The sequence below is a fragment of the Eleutherodactylus coqui genome, chromosome 3, assembly GCF_035609145.1.
Source record: "Eleutherodactylus coqui strain aEleCoq1 chromosome 3, aEleCoq1.hap1, whole genome shotgun sequence".
In the NCBI taxonomy this organism is placed as follows: Eukaryota; Metazoa; Chordata; class Amphibia; order Anura; family Eleutherodactylidae; genus Eleutherodactylus; species Eleutherodactylus coqui.
The window spans coordinates 61,379,123-61,399,971 of record NC_089839.1 but is presented as its reverse complement, the minus strand read 5'-3'; the positions used below and the strand labels follow the sequence as shown (position 1 = coordinate 61,399,971).

Genomic DNA, 20,849 nt, shown 5'->3' with positions numbered 1-20,849 from the left:
TTACATCTTGTATCCAAGCAAGAGGCGGTACAACAGGGTACTAGAGCCTCCATGCCCGTCCGTATCACATCTTGTATCCAAGCTGGAGGCAGTACAACAGGGTACTAGAGCCTTCATGCCTGCCCGTATCACATCTTGTATCCAAGCTAGAGGTGGTACAACAGGGTACTAGAGCCTCCATGCCCCCCGTATCACATCTTGTATCCAAGCTAGAGGCGGTACAGCAGGGTACTAGAGCCTCCATGCCTGCCCGTATCACATCTTGTATCCAAGCTAGGGGCTGTACAACAAAGTACTAGAGCCTCCATGGCTGCCCGTATCACATCTTTTTTTATGATCGCAGGGAGAGAAAATGCATCAATTGAGCCATAGAATTTTGAGGTTTTTTTAAAGCGTTAATTATGCAGCATAAATGACACACTTTATTTTTTTCTGCCGGATGGTACGGTTACAACGATACCAAAATTCTTATATTTTTTTTAGGTTTTTCCACTTTTCCACAATAAAAAGCCTTTTTTTGGAAATTATTATTTTTTTAACAACTCGCTGCATTCAAAGTCCTATAACTTTTTTATTTTTCCATGGACGGAGCTCCGTGAGGGCTTATTTTTTGCGAGACAAGATGTAGTTTTTATTGTTACCATTTTGGGGTACATACAGCTTTTTTAATCACTTTTATTGTGTTTTTTTGTGAGGCAAAATGCTAAAATGCTTACTATAGCGATCTTAGGCGCTGGCAATACAGGACGCCGGTATCTGGCGTCCTGTTGCCATAACAACCAGCCGGGCTCTGCGATAACATTGCGAGAGCCGGCTGAAGTCACAGAGGGAGCGCGCTCCCTCTGTGAACCCTTTCCCTGCTGCGATCTACATAGATCGCGGCAGGGAAGGGGTTTACAGCAGGGGGGAGGGGGGCGCATCTCCAATGCACCCGCTGTTCCTGGGACGTCTCACTGTTGTCTGCCGACACACTGCTGGAGGAGAAGTAACCCAAGAGGAGCCACGGCTGCAGTGTTCACTGCGTGGGTAAGTCAGCCTTGCCTTGCCTCCCCTCCTCGCTCCTCCCCTCCAGCAGCCACACACCTGAGCCGCACCAATCACGCGGCTGGTAGTGTAATGCTGGTTGCCCTGCTCCGCCTTCTATAGAATGCACAAGTGTGCATTTTGAATATGGCGGGGCTTCTGGGCCACCTGCAGAGCAAGGGCCGGGTCGCAACGGCGACCCCTGCTCCCCCTCACGATACGCCTATGCTCTGATTGGCTCAGCGCAGGGACCGATCAGGGGCAGCTCTCAGCTGTCATTCATTTTAAATCCCCGGCTGCTGAATACTACTCATAGCAGTTCAGAAGAACTGCCGGCCGGCCGCGGCTGAACTCTGTCTGCTGGGACAAGGTGAGTATATATTTTTTTAAACTTTTTACACATTTCTGGATGAATTTCAGGGAAGGGCTTATATTTTTAAGCCCTTCCCGAAAATTCATCGTGCGATCGCCGGCAGCCCATTGCTTTCAATGGAGCCGGCTGTATTGCCGGCTCCATTGAATTCAATGGGCAAACATCATTTTTCTCTGCCACAGCTGTAACAGCTGTGGCAGAGGAGAATGATTTGTCTAGTATATGTTCTCAATGGGGTCGGCGCTGCTGCCGCCGGCCCCATTGAGCGCATATAGAGAAGAGAACAGGAATCGCAGATCGCAGATAGGTGCGATCTGCGATCTCTGTTCTATAATTTATCGGACGAGCGCATAAAAAGCGCTCATGTGTCCGATACCATTGCAAAGCAATGGTTTTATAAAATCACACATCGCATGCGCAGATCGCACGGAAAATCGCCCGTGTGACCGAGGCCTAAGAAAAAAATATGTCTTATTGATTTAGCGATAACACATGAAAATAAAATAAAAGAGCCATTACTCTAATATTAACAATTATTATTACATATATTTTAATACTCATATGAGTTTAACATTTTTATATATATCTATTTACATACACCTTTTTATATATTTTTTTTATACGTTTACAATTTACAAATAGTCTTGAAATGAAATTTTATAACAAATTTAATTATGCTTTAATACATAATTGGGTCTCAATTAACTACCGAATATTCCGGCGTATAAGACAACCTTTTAACCCCAAAAAATCTGCTCAAAAAAAAAAAAAATCAGTACTCACCTCCCCCGGCGTTCTGCGGCACTGCTGTAGGCTGTCACTCCCTCCTATCCCCAACAGAGCATTGCTTTCTGGATGTGGGGATTGAAATTCCCGCCTCCAGAAAGCTAATGCTGTGATTGGCTAACACATGCGGCGTCATTCAACATTGAAACCTGGATTGTTTTATGAATTGAAGAAACTGTTCACTCATAGTCCTCTGCAGCGCGGGGTATATTTTCTTTCCGACATTGGTTGTTACCTCTTCAAAGAAGAAACTCTCCTGATTTAGTCCCCCATCCTCAAATCACGCTCCCTGTCATCAAAAACGCTGCGGAATAAGTTGGCGCTATACAAATACAGATTATTATTATTACATTTCTTACAAATCAATGCCTGACTTTCTAACAAGCCTTGCAACATGACTGGGAATATAAGCCAAAGCAGAATCTTCTCCATAGGAAAAATATAACCATGTACAGACAGACTGTTTCAGGCTTTCTCCCTTCTGTAAGGGACTCACCACTAAGGCACTTCCCTAGTTTAGTTGGTATAAAAAAAAAAATATATGGTGTTTTAGTAACCTATAGTGGCCAGTTTAAAAAACCTCCTCCTGGCATCATTGTCTCATTCAGCTTCATTAAATAGTAACCTGGAATGGTTTGCCAACAGTTTTGAAGGAGTTCAGTTGCTGAGCCCTTGTTGGTTGCTTTTCTTTCACTCTGCAGTCCAACTCATCCAAAATAATGCCATTTGGGCTTAAATCAGATGGCTGTGTAGTGCATGCCATCTGATACCACACTCCATCACTCTCCTTCTTGGTCAAATAGCCCTTACATAGTCTCAAGGGGTGTCAGCCACTGTCCTGTTGAGAAATAAATTATGCTCCCGCTAAGTGCAAAGCAGATAGGATGGCAAGTCGCTGCAGAATGCTGTGGTAATCATGCTGGTTAACTAGGACACTTTGAATCCCTATTGATGCCGTTTGGTCTTTGCAATGCTCCCACTACCTTGCAGCACTTTATCAATCCTTTATATGTGTTTCAAGATCCGTTGGATCAATTCGTAGTGGCATATCTCGATGACAACCTCACATTTTCTGACATTTTGGAGGAACATCGCAGACATGTTCAGGTGGTCTTGGAACGACTCCAAAGGAATAACCTCTACATCTAGTTAGAAAAATGTCGGGGCGGAGCCTGACCCGGGATGTGATCGGCCGCGCTTCACTTCAGCTCCGCACACCATCCTGAAAAACACCCTGCAACCAGGTTATAGAAGCCCCGGAAAGCACCACATACAGGGCTCATATATCAAGGAGACCAGCGGAGGTGGACCTGGTGATCAGCGTGGCCATGACACAGAGGAGAGACAAGGGGAAGAGCGGGGAGGCCGGCAGCCTAAAAAATCCAAGATGGCGCCAGCGCTGGCGCCGGCACCAGTCAGCCGGGGTTGAAAACGCTGATCCCGCGGCCCCACAGCAGCAGTGGCGAGGCAGCAAGAAAATTGGCAAGGTACGCAAGGGGAGACCAGGGGAAAGAGGAGGCATCTCAAAGCCCCACAAAGCAGGAGAGCAGCATAACGGAGCAGGAGAGATCCCATGCCATAATATAGCCCCCAAGCATAGTAAGAGGAGAGGAGGATATGGTATGTGGAGAAGATTATGCAGCAGGACAGGGTGAGGACCATGACAATAACACACAAGAGAGCAGCCATGACACAGCTGAACCCACCCTGAAAGATATTTTTGGCAAAGTTACTAAATGTAACGCAACTCTGAATACCCTTAATGCACAAGTGGGATCTATGCAAGCAAATATAGGAATGTTGTGCCATGATATGCAGAAGATATCTGGATGTATGACAGAAACCGAAATACGTTTGAGTAACATCGAGGACGCGGTGCAACCGCTCCAACGGGAGGTTGAAAACACCTCGCACAATGTACGAGCTCTCCAAAATAAAATTGACGATTTGGAAAACCGCTCAAGATGGGATAATGTATAACGAATAGTGAGTTTCCCGTAAAAAGCAGAAGGCAACAACCCATCAGAATTCTTTGAAACATGGCTTCCTAAAATCTTTGTCAAAAACTCATTAACAACTGTAGTAGTGCAGTACACAGGAGGGCCTGTAGAGGGCCAGAGACGGGACCTCTATTGCAAGAACAAGATAAAAAGCCAGTTCCTACGAAGGAAAGGAGGAGAGTGTCTAGCTGAGGGCCAGGTAGACAGCGAAGTGGAGCTGCAAGGCTGTTAGCTCAAGTGTGTGGCTGAATAGGCCAGAGGTGGACAGGGAGATGCCCCTCACCTCAACACCCAGCAGGGGTGTGTGTCTGTGAGGACCAGACTGAACTAAGAAGGCTGCTGGACCCACGCAGCCTGTGTGACCGGCTGGAGAGAGAAGCCCTGCTGTGCGCTGCACCTGTAACGTGTGACCTGATCCCGGGCAGCCTGTGTGACCGGCTGGAGAGAGAAGCTCTGTGGTACCCTGCACCGGCTAAGTGCGACCTGAGCGCTGGGCTCTGGACTATTGCCTGTTTACCTGATATCTGGGTTATGGATTATTATTTGTTTGCCTGAAATTAAGGTTGGACTTTTTTTGTTGCTGGTATAACAAATAAACACAGGCCACGCCTGTATTTGGACTGCATCCGCTGGTGTTCCGTCTCTGTGTATTGAGAAACCCGCACGCCTACCGAGCTATATCCCCACATATGGTGTTTCGGATGCGGGCAGGTTCCAGAATGGCGCACAAAGGGCCAGGAGGCCAAAGCTGCGTCTCAAAGGCCAGGAGGCCGAGTGTGGGCGTTCCCGCCAAAGGACTGTGGTGAGACTCCTAAAAAGACTGTGTGCTTTGCGCGAAATGGGCTTGACTGTATGGGGGATAATGTGCTGCACAATGACACCATGAAAGCCGCACAATCTGCACGGACATTTAAAGGAAAGGTGTCTATAAATTGTGTTGCTGACCAGGTGGGGCAAGAAAAGTTAGTTAACCCCAGCAGGTCATGTGTGGGGGATGGTGGAATGTATGATGTGCTTAATATGTGTTATGTTTCCCAAATGCAGTCAGGGGGTGAACAGGGTGCAATGAGTGCAGCCAACGCCCATGTGGGAGCCTGTGTGAGTATTCCTCTAGTAAGAGAGGGAAGGAATAGTGAAGATGGGGGAGTAGTACTATGCTTTCAGAAAGAGAACGCTTGGGTCAAAGTCAGGAGGGATTTGCACCAATGCAAGCGTATATAAAGTTTCTGGAAGAAGCATGTTAAACTGCTAATAGGAGACTTGATGCACAGTAGGAGAAAGAAAGGTCTAACTTGTGTCTGCTTGGAGAAGAGGCCAAGAGGCAAAGTCTACTAGCAGAGGAGCAGACAGATAAATTCCTAAAAGAAAAAGAAAGTATTCTTCAAGACGTTGAGCAGCTGAAGGCAAAGAGTACAGCTCTCTTAAAGGAGAAGGAGCATTTTGAGAAATTGGCTAAGGAGGAAGCTGATCACCGGGTGTTGCTGGAACAGAAGAATGTTCAGTGTGAACAGAGCTTAAAGGACCTCAGAGAGGAGGCTGAATGCAGAGTATGTCTGGAAGCACGATCTGTGCAGAATGAACAGGTCTGTAAAAAACTGCAAATGAAAACCCAAGAGTTGGAGATGACGTGTTGTGAGTTAGAAAGGGCTTCTACAGATGCACGTAATCAAACTACAGGTTTGCAGAATCAAGTTGCAGAGTTGAAAATGCTTTTAGCAAAGAAAAATGGTGACTTGGAGTGCCAGATAAGTCAGCTCAAGGAAGAGCTGGAAATACAGAAAGCTGCGTGCAATCAGGCAGAAAAGCAAGCAGAGTTCTTGAAAGACTTACTGGGTGACAAGAAAAACCCAGAAGCACTGCATGAGCGACTGGTGTCCCAGCTACAGATGAGCTTGGATGAGAAAGCTGAAGTACATGGAACCCAAATCAAGGAGCTGGAACGGAGTCATGCTGTGGTTGTGAGGAAACTGTCCAAGCAGTTGAAACAACTTGGAAAAGTGAAAGAAACCTTGAAAAGTGAGTGTCTTGAGCTCACCCAAAAGGTAAAGGGGTTGTTGGAAGACAAGTGTGCATATGAATGCAAGAAAAATACAGTAAAGATGTAGCTTCAAGAGCTACAAATAAAAATAACTGAAGGTGACTGTGTGCAGACAGCGTTGTCTGAGCAGGTGAGCAGACTGCAGGTGAAGCTGGAGGCTCAGAGTGAAGAGTTCCAGAAGTTACTGCAAGAAAAGACGCAGCAGAGGCTTGGTCTCAGTGCACACCTGAAGACTAAGCAAGATGAGAAAAATGTGCTCCTCAAGCAAGTAGAGGAGGATGCAGAAGCAAAGAGAGACCTAGCAGAGCAGATTACAACACTCCAGGCTGAGGTGGTAGATCTGGAAGATAGACTGGAGAAGAGTGCTTTGTGTTTGGATTCTGTGGAAGAGCAGAAAAGAGAAGTACAAGAGGAGTTAAAAGCTACAAGGCAGCAGTATGAAGAGAAGACAGCTGCCTGTGATAAGCTTGAGAAGGTTAAAGTACATTTGCAGCAAGAGTTAGAAGATGCTTCTGTGAAGCTGGGTTTTCAAAAGGAGCTTGTGTCCAGACTAAGAAAGACGCAGCAACTATGTGAACAGCAGCTTACAGAGGAGAAAATCAGGCCTGCAAGATATGGCACTGAATGTGAGCGCGCTGAAGAAAGGATCTGTATGAAAGAGACCGAAGTGTTAACTTTAACACCCACCCTGAAAATGATATCAGAGATGGAAGAGAAACGGTATGAGCACCCGACATGCAGGGTCACGGTTGAGGAGCATGACGGTGAAATCCTAAAAGAAGTGGAAGCGATAAATCCGCTGTTTCGTTTTCAAACTGATGTCTATGATGAACTTGAGAAGTTTACAGTGAATCTTCAACAGGAAGTAGAAGACATTAGTGTGGAGCTTGGTTACCAATGTCAGATAGTGTCCAACTGGGAGAAGAAACAAAAGATAGGTGAACAGTGACTTACTGAGGGGAAGTCGGGGTTCCCTAAAGTTGCAAAAGAAAGGCGTAACCAGCGGGTGTGCACTCAAGTACCAGACTGGATTAGCACCAAGACGGATGCTGAGAAGAGAACCCTGATACAGGAAAAGCCAAAAGGTGTAGCCCAACGGCCGGTAGAAGAAAAGGAGATCCTGTTGGAGAATATTGAGAAAGAGGCGCTAACCTTGAAGCGCCCCTTGAAGGTGGTGTCAGAAGAAAAAGTGGTATTGCAAAAGTCCGCTAAGAAGTAAAATGCAAAAGTGAAGCTCTGGAAGTCAGAGTCCTATTGCTGAAAAGAGGGTTCAGAGACTACTGCGGTCTAGGAGCCAGTTTAGACAGCAAGTAAAAGAGAAGGGCTTGTGGAAGAGTCCCGATAATGATGCTGGAATGCGAACTCTGGTACAAAGAGACCGCAAGGGCGTAGTCCAACAACCGGTGGCAGGTCTGAAGAATTGTACGTCGTCCCTAGGTTCCGGTATTAGGCATCAGGGGACTGGAAGAGGGTCATGTCCCACCCTCGGAGACTTAAGAAACCAGGAATGTAATGTGGTCTCCCGCAAGCAGTTGCTGGAGATCCGTTCTTTAAAAGTATCGGGGACTTTTTTTTTTGGAATGGATGGCCGGTTGGTAGTGGGTCCGTCCATTCCACCTCCTCCACTCCAGGGTGCGGACAAGCCCAATCAGCCCAGGTGCGGAGGATGAGCCAATTCTACAAAAGCAGGACGCAAGTGGTGACATATACCAAATTAGATGAAGGTGACCTGGGCACTCCAGGTGAACAGTTTGTAAAGACGTGGACGGTCTGGAAGAAAGACATCACTTCTGTAAACAAAAGAAAAGTTGTTAAGGTGAGACCTGAGCAAAAGATACAGACTAAACAGACCTCTGAAGTACAAAAAGCCAAGAAGAAGGCAGAAAGTGAAGCTACTGAATCTGAGAAGGTTTCACAAGTGGTGGCAGAAGTCTTGGAAGAACTGCAGCCAAAGAATAATGACGTAAAGAAGCAAACCCAGAGAGTAAAGAAACAGTTTGTCCAAATGGGAGAAGCCTATCGGGATGCTGGCTCCAAGGACCCACTCATCAGGGAACTGCACACTGCCAAGCAAAAGTCAGTCAGAGGTAAAGGAACTTCGAAGAATGCTATTCATTCTAACCGATGACAACACTGTACTAAGAGAAAAAATAGAATGGTTACAAAGGGAGAAAAAGATGATAATTGTAAGCCTGAATGAATTGAAAAACAAAGTGAAGACTGTAATCCGTAGCAAGTCCATGCTGGAGCATAAACTGCAAGAGGAACAGGAAGAATACAGAGATAAGGTTCTTGAACTAGAAAGAGACCCCCGAGCCTGGAGCTTTGACCCGGGAGGGCCAAGTAGAAAAGGTGATACGGCCTACGGCCTATATGAAAGGGGGAGGGTATGTAGTAGTGCAGTACACAGGAGGGCCTGTAGAGGGCCAGAGACAGGACCTCTATTGCAAGGGTTAACCAAGGGGTGGAGCAAGAACAAGATAAAAAGCCAGTTCCTACCAAGGAAAGGAGGAGAGTGTCTAGCTGAGGGCCAGGTAGACAGCGCAGTGGAGCTGCAAGGCTGTTAGCCCAAGTGTGTGGCTGAATAGGCCAGAGGTGGACAGGGAGATGCCCCTCACCTCAACACCCAGCAGAGGTGTGTGTCTGGGAGGACCAGACTGAACTAAGAAGGCTGCTGGACCCACGCAGCCTGTGTGACCGGCTGGAGAGAGAAGCCCTGCTGTGCCCTGCACCTGTAACGTGTGACCTGATCCCGGGCAGTCTGTGTGATGGGCTGGAGAGAGAAGCTCTGTGGTACCCTGCACCGGCTAAGTGCGACCTGAGCGCTGGGCTCTGGACTATTGCCTGTTTACCTGATATCTGGGTTATGGATTATTATTTGTTTGCCTGAAATTAAGGTTGCACTTTTTTTGTTCCTGGTATAAAAATTAAACACAGGCCACGCCTGTATTTGGACTGCATCCGCTGGTGTTCCGTCTCTGTGTATCGAGAAACCCGCACGCCTACCGAGCTATATCCCCACACAACTTTATTTGCTATAGAAAGAGCCCATCGTGTGCCTACAAGACCCCCTCCCCCCGGAGCTCCTGCAAGACCCATACTTCTCAAACTGCTGCACTTTAAAGACTGTGACACTATTCTGCAAAAAGCCCACAAAAAGGCGAAGTTCGGTTTAATGGAGCCAGAGTCTCATTGTTTCCAGACTTTTCTACTGAATTACACGAAAAACGGGCAACATTTATTGAAATCAAGAGGAAACTACGAAATCTACATATTCCCTATGCAATGATATATCCTGCTAAACAAAGGGTCGTCGCATTAGGAACAACACACTTCTTCGAAACTCCGAAAGAGGTTAACTCCTGGCTGGAATGCAATGAAGTCCAAATAAGGATGGAAAGATCACCATGTAGTTCTCCAAGTAGAAATGACAAAAGTTGAAGTAAAGGGATCCTGCTAAAATTCAGTTCCTGACACCCGGCATACTATAAGGATCAGCAGACCGATGAAGCGAAGATCATCAAATTTTAAAGTTCGTGCCACACTCCCTGGATTATGAAGAACTGGTACCCCAGACTGTTCGTGATACGACGGATCTGAGAGTTTTTTGTTGGGGATGTTCGTTGTTTGGTCTCTCTCCCATGTATATTAATAATGTAATAAATAATGAAAATGAGTGGAAAGGTTAAAATTCTCTCATGGAATGTGAGCGGGCTGGGTGACCCAGCAAAGCGTTCAGCAGTACTCTGGATAGTCAGAAAACAAGGTCCGGTTATTTTGTGCATACAGAAACACACCTGTCTAGTGAAACTCTAAAGATTTTTAAAATGGGGGGGGATGAGATACGGTTTTTACGCAAAATTGATACGGAAGGGAGGTTTGTTTGCTTACACTGCAAAATATATAATTATGTTTGCGTCCTTATTTCAGTGTATATACCACCCCCATATAATTGTACGGTTGTGCGCCAGGTGCTGGGGTTTGCGGCAGAAATACCAAATACCCTGGTTCTCATTGTTGGAGATTTTAATTCAGTTATTGATCCCTCACAGGATAGGATGCGTGCAGAGACTACACCCAGAGAGGGTGGGTTGACGCCGCTAGGCCGGCTATTGGGAGAAATGCTATTACTATACCTGTGGCGGACGCGGCATCCCACGGACAGACATTATTCCTGTCATTCTACTACATACCGATCTTTATCGAGAATTGACATGGCGGTGGGTAACACTAAATTATACAGCAATATAGCCTCAATCGAATACCTGCCAAGGGCGGTATCTGATCACTCCCCCCTGTTGGTAGAGCTACAACACTGTAGTGATGATGTCCATTTACATAGAAGATGGAAACTAAACTCTCATTGGCTAACTATATTGGAGAAAAAAGCATCAAGGAATTACTAGTAGAGTATTTCGAATTAAACAGGGGTACAACAGATACTTTTATGTGCTGGGAAGCCATGAAAGCTTACATTAGAGGGATGTTTATGCAACAAATTACTCAGGCTAAAAAAAGACATAGAGATATGAGACGAACCTTACAGCAACAATTGGAAACACGGAGGCCAAATTTGTAGAAGAAGGCACTATGGTAGCGTTAAGTGCGTGGAAAAAAGCTCAGGTAGCTTAATACATATTACATAGATGCAGCAGCCACTAAGAACGGGTTTCGTAAACAAGCCTACTATGAGGAGGGGGGGCGTACAGGGCAGAAGCTGGCGGTTATAACCCGCGCACAGAATGACCCTACCTATATTATAGAATTAAGAAATGCACAAGGAAACACCATGAGAGATACACCTTCCATTAAAGAAACTGCTCGGGCATTCTACGCCTCCCTGTACTCAACCAAGTTAGACAAGTCACCTGAACAAATTAAACAATACTTGGCGGAAATAAAGACACCTACTTTGTCGGATGAGCAACAGGATTTTCTCGATGCGCCGATAGAATTGGAGGAGTTACGGGAAGTGGTGAATAACATGCAGAACAATAAGGCACCTAGAGAAGATGGGCTCCCTGTGGAATACTATAAGCAATTTGCAGACGTTCTCCTGCCGCGCCTTCTTGACACTGTTGTAGAGAATTGCCACAATCGAGGGGAAAAAAACGATAATAACTATACTATTAAAACCAGAAAAGGACCCCCTGTTGATGGACTCATACAGACCAATATCCTTATTGAATACAGATGTTAAAATAATAGCAAAAGTATTAGCAAACCGATTGTCCAGAGTGGTATCTACCCTGGTGCACCCAGACCAGAGCGGATTTATACCAGCGAGATCCACAGCGATAAACATCCGTAGATTATTCCTAAATATACACCTACCAGTGGATAATCCGGGTGGTAAGATAATATGCTCATTAGATGCCACCAAGGCGTTTGACAGCGTAGAATGGCTATTTTTATGGAAAGTCTTAGAGAAAATGGGTTGTGGACCCACCCTCATTCGACTGGTAAAATTATTATACACTGATGTGCGGGCCGAGGTGCTCATCAACGGGGGGTCCTCGGATACTTTCCCACTGCATAGAGGGACACGGCTGGGGTGCATGCTGTCACCGCTTCTTTTCGCGCTGGCAGTAGAGCCCCTAGCTTGTAAAAGAGGCTCGCACCCTGGAATAGTGGGCTTAAATCGCCCTATACGCAGATTATATTCTGTTATTTTTAGGAGATGCAGGAGCATCTCTGGGGACAGCTATGCAAACCATTAAGGAATTTGGACTTTTCTCAGGACTAGCTATAAATTGGTCCAAATCAATGGTGCTGCCGATAGACGTGCCAGAACTACAAATAGCCAATGACGAGATACCTATGCAATGTACTGAGACATTTAAATACCTGGGGGTTAATGTTACTAGAAATGTTGCAGATTATGGGAAAATAAATCTGGAACCCCTGCTTGTTAAATGGAAACAAAAACTCCAAGTATGGCGCAAACGTCCCCTATCTGTTATAGGGAGGGTGAATCTAATTAAAATGGTGTGGTTGCCACAGCTCCTCTACCTGATGCACAACTCCCCCCACTGGATAACGCAATGATGAGTCAATGCACTGTTTAGGGAACTTATATGGTGTGGAAAAGGGGCCCGTATTAAACTAGAGACGTTATGCAACCCTAAGGTTAAGGGCGGTCTGGCCCTACCTAATCCCACTTCATATTTTATTGCCTCCCAATTACAACATTTCAGGGGTTGGGAGACAGAGGAAACACGGAAGGCTAGTTTTCGAATGCTGAGGGGATGCTTGCCGGGTCACACCGGTTTGATGCCCTAGAGAGACATACCTTCAAGAAAAATGGACAGACCCTTTTAACATTGCTGCTCGTGCATAAAATATGGTGGAAAGCCAGGAGCATGGCGGGAATAGATAGCTGCACACAATTCACTCCAATATGGTATAACCCGTGTTTGCCAGAAATCTATGAACTGCGGGGCTTTCAAGAGTGGAGGAATAAAGGTATCAGGAGAGTACCTCAGCTGTTAGAAGAGGGGAGAATAAAAACTTTTGAGCAACTGAGACAAGTATTTGATATACCGAACAGTGAATTTTATAAATATTTGTAGCTTAGACATGCTCTCCGAGCAGAAATAAATTTGGCGGAAGTAACAGTATCAATATATCTAGTAGCAGACATAATAGGTAAAGCAGCCACCACTGCGAGGAAAATCTCGCAGATATACTCATATATTTAAGATGTGGTGAATGAGCACAACCCAATCTCGACTAAAGTAAAATGGGAGGTGGATGTTGGGCCTATCGAGGAGTCACACTGGGAGGAAATCCAGCAGATGACGCCCAGACTGTCTCTGAGCGAGTCACATAGATTATCACAGTTATACTTGATGCACAGGGTGTACCGCATGCCGGCATTTCTGCACAGTATTGGGGTAAGGAACTTACCCTTATGTGCATGCTGTAAGACTCACACGGCGGACTTAATTGACATGATGTGGCGGCGCCAAATAATGTGCCGATATTGGACAGGGGTATGTGATTTTGTTGGCACAGTGTTTGGTGTAGTTATAGATCTCACGCCATTTGTGTGTATTCTGGGCTACATACATGACTTGGCACTAGATGAGCATGAAAAACTTGCAGTAGCCAGGCTATTGTATCTAGCTAGAAAAACGATAGGCCAACTCTGGTTGGATGAGGCTCCTCCTACACTGTGGGAATTCAAAAATAAAATTAACCAAATCCTTCCCTGGAAAAGGAATATATACTCTAAATCTAAGATGAGCCAGAAATACTATATGTGGCTCAAATAGATACAGGCACATGGCATGATGGCTTGTAGTAGAGATGAGCGAGTATACTCGCTAAGGCACATTACTCGAGCGAGTATCTCCCCGCTCGTCTCTAAAGATCTTTAGAGATGAGTCGGGAGATACTCAGCTAAGGCACTACTCGCTCGAGTAGTGTGCCTTAGCGGGTATACTCGCTCATCTCTAGCTTGTAGTCATCAGTTGGGACATATACGTAGAACAAACTACAATACACTGTGTGGGTTGAAGGCTGAGTGCTAAGAATCTAACTCACAGGAGGGAGAGGAAAAGGGTGATAAAGAGACCAACAATTCAATTGAGGTGTATTCTGTTTAATAATGAGATAATATCAAAATTTGACACATAAGATGGGGAGAGAGACCAGACAAATGAACAATATATTTTTTTTTTGTCCCCTGAAATGAACATAGACAATTCCTTTTCGCAGTGATATTACTACTTTTCCATCTTCCATGCACCCAATGACTGACAACTCATGATCTATAAGATGTCACGGAAAGTGTGAAGACAAAAAGGAAAGGAGCATGCAGACTACAAATAAGGTTTGCTGATGACATTATTTTCAATGGTACTTGGATCCTTAAGGCGGAAGACAATATAAAACAGGTTCCACCGCTTATGTTGTCTTCCATGGACTTTGGGAAAGTTAATATGACTGAGACCTTGGGGGGGAGGGATGGGGGGATGGAAGTTGGGAGGGTTTATATGTGTAGTATGTGTTTTTATATGCTAAAACTTTATTAAAAACATCTAGTTCAAAAATTTGAGAAATGTGAGTTGAAACAGACCCACATACAATTTCTGGGACACATTATCTCCCCGGTGGGCTTAAGCATGGATCCCAGCAAGATTGAAGCCGTCCTGGATTGGCCCATTCCAAAAGATTTGTGTTACGTTCGTGTGGGCAAGTGAGGCTCACTGGGCCCACACGAATGTTACCGGAGATAGGAAACACCAGGTGAAACTACCACGAATTAACCCCTGTCCCTATCTTCTTGGAAGGTAAGTGAATACGGACCTAACAGAGACTGATAATAACTCAGACACTGCCCTCTGTTTTCTATCTCCGAGACAGTTCTTTACCCAGCTACACACGTTTTTACCCAGACCGAGCTGTCTCATTTTATATATCAACCTATTATGGGGCACGGTGTCAAATGCTTTAGAAAAATCCAGATATACGAGATCAATAGACTCTCCCAGGTCCACCCTAGAACGAAGAGCTAGAACCTAGCTCTTCATTGAAGAGCTGATCAAATTGGTCTGATATGATCGACCCCTCATGAACCCATGCTGATGAGGAGTTGTACTGTTGTTTTCCTTGAGGTATTCCAGGATAGAATCTCTCAGAAACCCCTCTTCTTGACCTCTTTTTGTATATTGGAACCACATTGGCAATACGCCAATCCAGTGGTACAGCCCCGGTCTTAATAATGTCCCTAAATATAAGAAATAGCAGTCTGTCTATCACGTCACTTAGTTCCCTCAGGACCCTCAGGAATATTCCATCTGAGCCCGTTAGGCAGGTGTTATTTTGTGATGGGTTTGTTTTATTCCCCTGCATCTCGTGTGACATTTATTTTTCCTTTGTGAATACACTTCAGAAAAAACTATTTAATAGATTTGCCTTCCCCATCATCTTCTATGATTTCTCCTGCATTATTTGTTAAAGGGCCAGTGCTTTCGGTGCAAATCTTTTTACCGTTTACATAATTGAAAAATAATGTAGGGTTTTTGCTCTCTTTGGCGATCAGTCTCTCTGCCTCCTCCTTGGCAGTTTTGATCTTTTCCTTACATAATTTGTTTTTTTTTTACCCAGTATGTTTTTAGCGCTTCCTCACTGCTTTATTGTTTTAATAATTGAAATGCTTTCTTTTTTTGCTTATAGCCCCCCTTACGGTGTTGTGGAGCCACATTGGTTACCTTCTCCTTGTAGTTCTTTTATTTTTAAAAGAGATATCCATGATTTATTCTTTCAAACAAGATTAACCCCTTAAGGACACAGAATGTACAGTTACATCCTGTGCGTTCCAGGTTTGTATCTCAATTTATGCAAGTATAATAAAAACTATGGAAATTGAAATTGGGACCCCTGTGATCAGGCAAAAATTATATAATAGACTATGAAATATAAAAAGGAATATGAAAAAAAGATTGCTGGGGATACCTGAGATAATTAGTGATCTTTAATGATGAATGCAGATACGGACAGACCAGGAGTGATCAGGGAGGAATACATAAAGATATGGATAAAAAAGTCAAATATATATATACCGTATATACTCGAGTATTAGCCGACCCGAGTATAAGCCGAGTCATTAAGTTTTACCACAAAAAACTGGTAAAACTTATTTGAGTATAAGCCTAACTAGACTCGAGCATATACTAGGTAAAAAAAAACGCAATACTCACCTCCCAGCTGGTGTCGCTGTCCCCAGCACGATGCTCTCCCCGGCAGTGCAGCAAGCTGCTTCAGACTTCTCCACGCGGTCATCTCCCTGGCTCGCTTTTAAATAAATTCCCCCGCTGTCAGCGCTGTGTAACTAAGAGCTGTGATTGGATCGAGCGCCAGCCAATCACAGTTGGCGCTCTATAAAACACTCACAGCCATTCAGTGATGTCATTCACTAAATGGCTGTGAATGATCGCGCTCCGGCTGTGATTGGCTGGTGCTTGATCCAATCACAGCGCTTACCTACACAGTGCTGAGGGCGGGGGAATTTATGGTTCAAAATGTATTCATTGGTTTTATAATAAAGAGCATGTTAACATCATCAACAAAATGGCAAAGTGTTACGATAAAGAAAATTGGGCAGCCTGTTGGTCAGGGTGTGGTGGCTGGGAGACAGGGCAAGCCAACTCTCGTGCCAACCCCACCGGATGCCATCGCCAACGGTACGAAAGCTATGTAACTGAGGCTACTGCCTGGTAAAATTGGTGTTGCAACATTGTGAGAACACTGATAGTAACAGGTATATGAGATGGAGGGGTGAGGGAAGGCAAGGGGGGGAAGGTTGAGGCCGAGGAGATATAACGAAGAGGAGGAGAAGGGGAGGGGAAGGGGGACGGCTGTCAGCAGCCCGCGCCCTGTATCGGATTCCAGAAGTTGCGTGACAATGGAACAACTATTTTAGGTTAAGAGGGTAGTGTACCTGTTAGAAGCCATATCTTTAGGTTAGGGGAATTCCTGAACAAAATCCAGGCCGTAAAAGCGGCGAAGTACTTTGGAGAGTTTCCTTTGTCTGCGGCACCCAGGTCCTCCATGTGGCAAATGTTATCCATGATTTCCAGCCAAGAAGTCCTCGTGGGAGACAAAGTTGTCTTCCAGAGTCTTGGTATGTTCTGTCTCATGGCTATCAGAAAGAATCTAAAGATGCTTTTCTTTGATTTGGAGATAGGTCTCCGGACTATGGACAGCAGGGCCGCCTCGGGCGTCAGGGCCACATTGTCTTTGTAGATTGCGTTGTAAAGATTTGTGATTTCCTGCCCCAGGGACATAACCAGAGGGCAGGACCACCAAATATGGGTGAGATTCCCCCCTCCCGCCCTGGCATCTCCAGCAGGCGTCCGGGGTCTGCGGGTACATTCTGGCTAGTTGTGCCGGAGTTCTATACCATCTAGACAGTATCTTATAATTGGTTTCCTGAAATTTGGAGGCGGTTGCCATTGAGTGGGTTAGTGTATAGGCGTTTTTCCAGACGTCGTCCTGGAAAGTTTTCCCAAGCTCCCTCTCCCAACTCGCAACAAAGCCCGGTGGGTCCTCCCGTGTCTCTTCTTCCAGAAGGAGGCTGTATAGAGCTGAGACTTTGGCTGGGCTAGGGGCCTGGGAAGTGCATAATTGTTTGAAGCGAGAGAGTGGGGCCTGTAGGGAGGTCAGGGGACCCAGGGATAGGACAAAGTGCCTAATCTGCAAGTACTGAAACCACGCTCTGGTCCGGGGGCCACCACCCTCCAGCAACTCACCCATTGGTCGGACCCCTGATGTTGACACCACATCCCTAACCCTAGGGGGCGGTGGGGACCCCACTGAGAAGGGCGTAGTGCCCCTCAGTAGAGCTGGCTGTTCTGGGTTGCCTGTAATCAGTGTGAGGGGGCCGGGGTGGGAGAACAGGCCCAAATGTGGGGCGAACCCGTTCCAGGCCTCCAAGATTCACTTCAATAAAGGCGGGATCAGGTCCGTTTCACTCACCCTTGATGGCAGCAGCCAGAAGGAGCCCGTTGTCAAAGCAGGAAACTCTTCCCGTTCTAAGTCTACCCAGAGCTTGGTTGGGTTGTTATGTATGATGTCAAGAACGCATCTACATATAGACGCCTTGTAGTATGTGGAAAAGCAGGGTACGCCTACCCCTCCGTCTCCCTTCCTTCTGATAAGCGTCTTGTATTTAACCCTCGGTTTAGATCCTAGGGCGAGGGAATTTAAAGCAGAGCATAGAGATGACAGCAGGGAGAATTCTCAAACAGCTTGCTGCACCGCCGGTGAGACCATCGCGCCGGGAACACAGATGCCGGCTGGGAGGTGAGTATTGCTGTTTTTTTTGTTTTTGTTTTTTTTACCTCACTCGAGTATAAGCAGAGGGGGGCTTTTTCAGCATAAAAAAATGTGCTGAAAAACTAGGCTTAAACTCGAGTATATACGATATTTAAAATGTGAAAAGTATGAAAAAAGGGCCATGGGGATTATGGATAGTAGTATTAAAAAACACTATTTAGGTACTGTAATAAAAATAAAGTAGAAAAGTAAAAAATGGGGAATGTAGGGATTAAGAAGTAACTGAAAAAGTATATAGTAAAAATACATATATAAAAACATAAAGATCACTGTTATTATATTTTCCCTAATACTTTGTTCAAGCTATTTGGCACGAGAGTGTTAAAGGGGTTCTGTCTTCTCCTGGCTCCTCCAGTCCCCCGGGTCACATCACCTCCAGCCATCCCAATCCTCTTCTTCCTGTGATGAAGCATACATTGCCGGCATTCTGCTTCCTGCAGGTCAGTGCACACTACGTCACTTGTCACCCTGCTTTAGCGCATGGTCTTGCCGCTATTGTTTTTGTAGTATGTATAGCGCCAAGACCCCATGCATGCGCGTTAAGGCCTCCTTCACACGGGCGACAAAGTCGCATGGTTTTGTCGCATTGCGACAATGCTACAAATCGCATGTAAGTGAAGCCCATGCTTTCTAATGGGATAATTCACACGTGCGATGTTTTGTAGCATGCCACAACGCAACACAAAAACTTTGCGGGCCTGGCCATACGCCTGTGACTCGTGAGATTTTGTAGCCCATGTTTTCCTATGGAGCCTTCTTCTCTGTTACATCACACTCTTCATCTTTTCTGGCCGGGGATTGAAAAATCCCCTCCTTCTGGAAGCGCTGGCTATGATTGGCTAAGCATCAGCCAATCACAGCCAGCACTCGATGAACCAATCACAGCCATTCATCGAGCACTGGCTGTGATTGGCTAAGTGTCAGGCAATCACAGCCAGAAGAAGAAGAGTCGGGACCAAGAAGAAGCTGCGGCGGAACCCCAGACAGCGCTTCTAGGTGATGTATACTTTTTTTTTTTCCTGAAGCTAGGGCATTTTTCGGGATAGGGCTTATATTTCAAGCCCCCACCCCTCCCTACGAAAATCCTTGTACGTGGTGCTGTGGTACGAGGACCAATAAGCTATTGTTTCTCTGTCATCAGCCCGAAGGCTGAAGCATATTATATATTATTCTGTTACACATAAGTATAAATGTAATTATAAGTATCTAACAAATGAAATATAGCTACTGTATACTAACTTCACCTTCTTTTAAGTTCCCTAACTATGAACATATTGGTTGTGTATGCAATCTCCTTTTCTCATGAATGTAAACTTTTGTGTGATGAGTCGGGACCTAGCGCTTCTAGGTGATGTATACTTTTTTTTTTTCCTGAAGCTAGGGCATTTTTCGGGATAGGGCTTATATTTCAAGCCCCCACCCCTCCCTACGAAAATCCTTGTACGTGGTGCTGTGGTACGAGGACCAATAAGCTATTGTTTCTCTGTCATCAGCCCGAAGGCTGAAGCATATTATATATTATTCTGTTACACATAAGTATAAATGTAATTATAAGTATCTAACAAATGAAATATAGCTACTGTATACTAACTTCACCTTCTTTTAAGTTCCCTAACTATGAACATATTGGTTGTGTATGCAATCTCCTTTTCTCATGAATGTAAACTTTTGTGTGATGCAAGTGGTAGTCAAGAAGATCGTGCTATGCTGTACTAGGAGCCTGTCCAGAAATTACGTAACGAGGCTCCTATATGGAAAGCTGAGGAACAGAGTGTAAATAGGATGCAGCTACGATCCCCCTTGTTTCACCCCTAGCTCTGACTACCACTTACTTTCTGTATTTGTAACAGGTTTAAGAGATAAGATGAACCAATAAATGTTAGCTTCTAATAAGACCGCCCATCTAGTATTTAAGGCTATGTCTATAATGTAATGAATTAGATTGAGATTTGAGAGTATCATCTGTGTCGGCACATTCATTTTGTTTACTTCCTATGTCCCTGGGTATCGTACTGGAGGTCAGCTCTTATTTCTGTGCTACAAAGTCGCACTATTGCTCAAGAAACCGCAGCGATATCGCACAGACCAGCAATGCGATATCGCTGCGATTTTCTTGCGGTGATGGTGTGTCGGCAGTGTGAAGGGGGGCTAAGGGCTTATTCACACAAGCGTATATCAGCAGGGGGTTTTCATAATAACAGAAATAATTTCAATGCTTGTGTATGAGAAGATCCTGCAGGTGGCACTGAGCATGTGTGACTACCAGTACTGGACACATTGGGTGAAAATTCAGAGCAGAAATCAAAAGTACACCAAGGGCCACAATCTAGACAAAGGAGAGTGCTTTTAATGATTCCAATTGCGAAGTTCTGTTTTATGTGATCTAAGGCTGGATTCACACGAACGTATATTGGCTCGGTTTTTACGCCGAGCCGATATACGTTGTCCTCGTGTGCAGGAGGGGGGAGGACGGAAGAGCCAGGAGCAGGAACTGAGCTCCCGCTCCCTCTCTGCCTCCTCTCCGCCCCTCTGCACTATTTGCAATGAAAGGAGGTGGGACGGGGGCGGGACTACATTCTGAGAATTAGCCCCGCCCCGCCTCTCCCCATTGCAAATAGTGCAGAGGGGTGGAGAGGAGGCAGAGTGGGGGCGGGAGCTCAGTTCCTGCTCCTGGCTCTTCCATCCTCCCCCCCCCCCCCCCTGCACACGAGGACAACGTATATCGGCTCGGCGTGAAAACCGAGCCAATATATGGTCGTGGGAATGCACCCTAAGGATGCGTTCA

At 45.5% G+C, this 20,849-nt stretch overlaps 1 long non-coding RNA gene across 1 annotated transcript; it reads left to right on the top strand.

Moving 5' to 3' along the window:
* Positions 1 to 935: 935 nt before the first annotated feature.
* Positions 936 to 19,025, top strand: LOC136619748 (uncharacterized). The gene is made up of 4 exons (XR_010791018.1): positions 936 to 1,026; positions 13,943 to 14,057; positions 15,404 to 15,549; positions 18,368 to 19,025. It is a non-coding gene; the product is annotated as an uncharacterized lncRNA (long non-coding RNA).
* Positions 19,026 to 20,849: the final 1,824 nt, after the last annotated feature.